The sequence below is a fragment of the Phoxinus phoxinus genome, assembly GCF_949152265.1.
Source record: "Phoxinus phoxinus genome assembly, chromosome: 5".
NCBI classification, from domain to species: domain Eukaryota; kingdom Metazoa; phylum Chordata; class Actinopteri; order Cypriniformes; family Leuciscidae; genus Phoxinus; species Phoxinus phoxinus.
This window is the reverse complement of record NC_136880.1, coordinates 24,840,015-24,846,096: the sequence shown is the minus strand read 5'-3', so window position 1 is coordinate 24,846,096 and position 6,082 is coordinate 24,840,015. Positions and strand designations below refer to the sequence as shown.

General features: G+C 34.6%; 1 long non-coding RNA gene across 1 annotated transcript; it reads right to left on the bottom strand.

Annotated features, from left to right (window-relative positions):
• Positions 1–220: 220 nt before the first annotated feature.
• Positions 221–3,250, bottom strand: LOC306999265. Its single transcript, XR_013797798.1, has 3 exons — positions 3,116–3,250; positions 2,567–2,922; positions 221–2,238 (listed from the first exon to the last, which is right to left on the bottom strand). It is a non-coding gene; the product is annotated as an uncharacterized lncRNA (long non-coding RNA).
• Between the last annotated feature and the right edge of the window lie 2,832 nt (positions 3,251–6,082).

Here is a 6,082-nt window from a genome sequence, read left to right as displayed (position 1 = left end):
GCAATCGTGTGATGCCATCATGTCAAAATGGACCAAAATCTCTGAGAAATGTTTCAAGCACATTGTTGAATCTATGAATTAAGGCAGTTCTGAAAGCAAAAGGGGTACTAGTGTACTAAGATACCTAATAAAGTGGCCAGTGTGATATATATATATGGTACGTTTTCTTTACAAAGATCTTTTTCAATAATAGCTGGAAATTACAGAAAACTCAGATATTCACAAACATGTTTATTGGAAATATTATGGCATACTGTACATGACATTGATGATTAGTTTTTACTTTCCAACCCATTCTTGCTAAAGCTACCAAGACCATTCACCAATGTACCAAGTAATTCTTGCAATTAACTCAAAACCTTATCTGTCAACAGGTTAGATAATCTTACCTCACTGAAAAGTTTAAAAAGTTGACAAGCGCACTTCACAAACCAAAAATGTAGGTTTGCAAGGCATAAAAATGCATGTTCACGATCAAAAAATATAGATAAGATATAGTGTGCAAGTGAATCTCTCACATACTTGAGCCCTGTTTCCGAGCCCTAAAGCTATACTTTACTATAAAGAATGCAGTTTAGTGGGACTTCTCCAATGTAATGTTTAAACTCCGATCAATGGCCATTAGGTTAATTAAAAGTTATGTTAAGTCAACAACAATGTCATCTGAGTCTGAGAAATATATCAGGAGGAAACAGTGACTTGCCAACAGGATATGCAGCAACTATGTTATACTTTTTCAGAGAGACACCAAGACTATAGGGCAAGCGAAGACTGAATTGTGTCTCTCTGATTGTGACATTCTGACGACTTCTTAGTGCCATAAACCCGCCTACTTGTCTAATGTTCCACTCATTTAGTTGTGGAAGTGGAAAAGACACTCTCAGCTAATTTGTAGTTAATCGCTGAGAGAGAAGATTTCAGTGAGTCACAATGACATAAAAAAAATCATAAGGCACAGTCAAGATGAATAGTTATTACTGTCACCTAATTGATAAGAAAGCGTGAAAAACAAGTTTTGTAGACATAAGCATAAATCGTATGAAATATACACATACAGTACAGTAACACTACCATTCAAAAGATTAGGTTCTGTAAGATTTTCTACTGTTTTAAAGTCTCTTAAAATATATTTTAAAATAAAATATATTCTAAAATATAATTTATTCACAAATTTTTCATCAGACAGTGCCACATGATCCTTTAGAAATCAAATATGCTGCTTAACATTTTTTTGGAAACCATGATACATTCTTATCAGGATTCTTTGATGAATTGAAAGTAAAAAAAAATAATAAAACAGCATTTATTTGAAATATAAATATTTTGTACAATTATAAATGTTTTTACTGTTACTTTTGACCAATTTAATGCATCCTTGCTAAATAAAAGTTTTGAATTATTTGGAGAAAAAAAAATCTTAATGATCCCAAACTTTTTAACAGTAGTAGTAAAAAATTTGGGAAACAAACTTTTTTTAAACATTAAAAACATGATAGAGGCACATGTGAAAAGCCCCTTGCTGAAAAGTCCAGCATATGGACCAGCATCTCAACTAGAACAACTTAGCTATGTTGGTCCACCAAACCAGAAAAAACCAGTCAGTACCAGCATGGAACATTTACTCTGGTCAGCAGGGGTTGTTTGCAATCGGCAGAGACACCTGTTAAAGTGTGATCAATGAGGTCATGATTATGTTTTGCTGTCTCACTGAGTTCAGTCGCTAAACTAGGCTGGCTCATGTAATGTTTGTGAAGGCATTTGCATTGGTCAGGTCAAGTCTATTTCTTGGGCAGAATGTTTTGCCCTTCATTTTACCTTCTGAAAATAAGGATGTTATTGTTTCACATCATGCCAGCACAAATTATTTTACTTAAGGATTAATATTGGACAGCAAAACAATTCAGGGTAACACTTTATTTTACAGTGTCAACATATGTTACATGTACTTACAATAGTGTTAACACAACAGTTAATTATGCATAATTACATTAAACTAACCCTCAACCAAACTCTATAGTAAGTACATGTACTTAGTTAATATTACTCAGTACTTAAATATATAATTGCACTGTAACAATGACACCGTAAAATAAAGTGTAACCCACTTCAGACTTTCAAGCATCTGGCATGATGTAAACATCCTCTGAGATTTCTGCCTGATCTGGATGGAAGAGGGCAGGATCATTGCTGTAGATTGCATCATCATGCGGATCACACTGCAGGTATGCTTGATGGGCTCTAAATGGGGGCAAAAGTGAAATTCAGTTCTTGAAAACTCAATTAAATCCTCAAATAAATACATTATAACAAGGTGAATGGCAAAATTTTCACCAACATATAATCCAATAAATATTGCTGCAAAATAAAAACTCCATAATGTCGATGACTGTTATACCACTATTGCCCCACATTCATGATGTCACTGTGATCTTGCAAAACACACAGCAAATAGAACTTCCATTACTACTTCAAAGACTTATCGCAGCCTTCTCATCTCCCAATTTCTGGTGATCTACATTACGACAGTGTCTTCCACGCGCATACAAATTTGACTTTTGTACTTTACCTGTGTGTGTCTTCGATTTGAGCAGCACTCCTCTGAAATTCGTGCGGATTGGACTGTCCACTCTGAAAGTTCTCATAGATTGGGCTTTGCGGTGCAGGTTGAAGTCCTCCAGCATATCCACTGTACGGTGACTCTCTGGAATGACCATCGTGGCTCTTATCTTGGCTCTTAAGTTTATTATTAGATAACTCAATATCAACTGATTTTCTGTGTCGAAACCAGAGTAGCACTGCTATCCCCGCCAGAAGCAGAGCCACAAAGAATATAGGCAAACCAACAGCAAGTCCAAGTGACAGGCTGTTTTCGAGTTCGCAGGCATCTGTAGAATTACTTCCAGGGCAACTAACATTCATGGTCTAAAAAAGATAGAAAAATTATGTTATTAGGCCTATGACAGCAAAACACTCAAGCATTTCAAACAGAAAACATCCACATTATTTCACAACAAGAGAAAGTGATATATTTTAAGTAGTTATGTACTGAAATTAATCAAATTAACCTTGTACTAATGTAACCCAAATGTATCGTTCATAATAGAAATAACCTTACCATATTGTGTAGATGAAACTTGATATCCAATGTATGTATCGCAGCAGCTGGCAGAAATGGACAAGCTGCCGTTTGGTGTTTCTTTTAGCAAAAGCCTTAAAGTTCCTCTTTCAGTGCAGTAGTCATGCAACCTGGAAATTCACACCCCCCACATAATCATTCTTCCTGTTGTCTTCCTATAAACAGTTATTTGCTCTGAAAATTAGATTTGTGGGTTCATGTTAATGAGCTATAAATTACATGCAAATAATAATAGCATGACCTCTAAAAATGTAGGCCTACCAGTGTCCAGATTGTTCATAAAATCTGCAGCCTATTTTCATCCAATGTTGATTAACTTCAGAAATAATAGAGTTTAAATCATTGCTAAAAGCAAATGTATGAAAGCTATTGGTAACAATCTATGCTAGAGTGTCCCACAAATGTATAGGCTACCAGTAGCCTGAATCGTTGAATATGACTAGTTTGAATATACAGAAATGAAAGTTGGTTTACAAGATCAAGACTTCAAACTGAAGCTCAACAATAGAAGAAAAAAAAGGGAGAATGTGAAAGAAGCTCAGATGTTGTGGGCAATGCTGATAGAAAAAGAGGAACTTAGTTGTGCTAACATTGCAGGACAAGTTGGCATAACAAAATTAGTTATTACCGGGACTAATGTACATGTAGCCTACACTGCGTATGTGGTTTCAAAAACAATGTCAGCTTAAACAAGCAAGCGGTCACTGTCCTGGTCGCTGGTGCTTATATCACCCCCTGGTGTTAAAAGTAGGCCAAGTTTGCCTTAAAACTAACATGTTCGCATGATTGTATATTTTTGTTAGTGGGCCAGCTGTGAGGATGAAATATTGTAATTATTATTATCATTTTGGTAAAACTAGGCCTACATAATTATTGATTAAAAAAGCCACTTATTGTGTCACTTTGAGACCCATTCTCAGTAATGTTGACTAGCATCAAGCTGGAAAACCCCTCATTCAAATCCACAAAATTTATGGAAAATGATTCCGGGTTCAATGGAAATGGCTTTTTAAGTACTGCATGTTGTGTTAGTATGACAAACAGACAGCTCTGTTTAACTACTTATCCTAAACTAGAACACTAAACTAAGAAACTCGATTTTCCAGTGCTAGGTTTGCTCAGACAGATCAACAGACGCTAAATGGGTTCTTCACTTTTAGAAAACAAAAGCTCCACCTTCAGGTTGCAATAATTTGACCTCTTCTTTGCCTCAATATCACTTAAAAATAAAAATATCTGTCTGATGTGAAACGTGGGAGTAAATCTTTGATGGTTGGCTACTGGATATAACCCTATACGAAACTGACATCTAACTGCATTATGCAACATCTGATAGGCTATCTCAGCTATACTTCTGTTTCTCTATTTAAAAAAACCCAGCTGCTGTAAAACACTTCCTTCCACATGCTTGCATGGTTCTGTTTAATGGAAGCCTACTTTACAAAATAGTTCAAATGAGTTTCATTTCACATTGATCAAATTGACTGTGACGGCTGCAAAGTAAGTTGGCTGCATTTATTAGTAAACCAGCCTATATAATATGCATAATAATTCGTCTGGGTGGACCCGGCATCAAACAACACCTGGCAGACAGTTCCCCCCCTTCGTTAGAGTTGGGAACCGAGAACTGTTCTTATTCAGAAACATTTAAATTAAAAATAAATATGGGAACTGAAGGATCTCATGACATTTCATTCTCAACAACACTGATGAATCTACAGTTTGTACGAATTTAACACAAGTGACGCGACCACCAGCGCAGTCTGATTGTCAAACGAATAGCTCTTAAAACCCATTTAAGCCCACCGGCAACTATAGTTGCCGCAGTGTATAGTTGTTATTTTCCTTTTGTAAGTATTTTTCTAGATGTTATCCATGTTTAATGTCTCAATGACATGCAAGCAAACAACCAAGTAAAGGATTTCAAGAAAAAAAAAAAGGTATTCACTTCCTTCCTGTCACATGAGGCTGTCAACTTCCTATCCCTACTTCGAGGCATGGCAAAGGCAAACCCTCCCAAAGAAAGGTCATTTTCATGTTAATAATACGATTTTTTTTGTTGACATATATGAAGATCATCCAAACAAAACAAATCTTACAAGAGATATAGTTTTTTGTATACTTAGTCAAAAGTCCAAGCGGCAACTATAGTTGCCGATGGGCAAATGCCTTGTAAGTACATATATCATGGGAAAATGGATTATACTGTGTTGATAGGTTAATAAATCAAGGTTATTGGTCTTGTTTAGTGCATAAACATAACTTAACCCTTTAAATGACATCTGTATGCACTGTTATTTTTGTTATTTTCCATTTTGTTATTTGTTTTTTTTGTTTGTTATATAGATATATATTTTTTCTTCATTCTATTTATTTGTATTTATTTATTTATTTTCATTTAACTTTTTGATACTCAATGCCCTGGTATGGCTGCACTTTGTTCTGAACTATGTTCCACCACTTTCGTGTTTCGTTGTGGTTTAGAGTCGGGCTGTTTGGAGTCTTAGAGACCCCAGGCAACAAAATGTAATATTGTAACAAAATAATTGTTTTTTGTTTTTGTTTTCAATGTCATTTTACTCAGTTTATTAATGTTTTTACTTCACATTTGGACATTTTTACTCCACAAAATGTATATAAATAAATGTAAAAAAAAAGATTTTTAATATATAGAAAAATATTTTAAGATATAAAAAAAAACTTTTTTTATGTCAAATTCACCTTATAAAAGAAACCCACATTTCTAAATTTCATTCATTATGATAACATGGATAATTTGACATGGTTTAGTGTAAGATTTTTGCCCATATTTCGGAAAATTCCGTTTTAAAAGTAAAAAAAATATATCACTTTAACCAGTAGATGGCTGCAGAGCTAGCTCTAAAAGACATCTTTTCACAACTTTTTCCAGTTAGATTCATATCTACATATTATTATTAATTCATA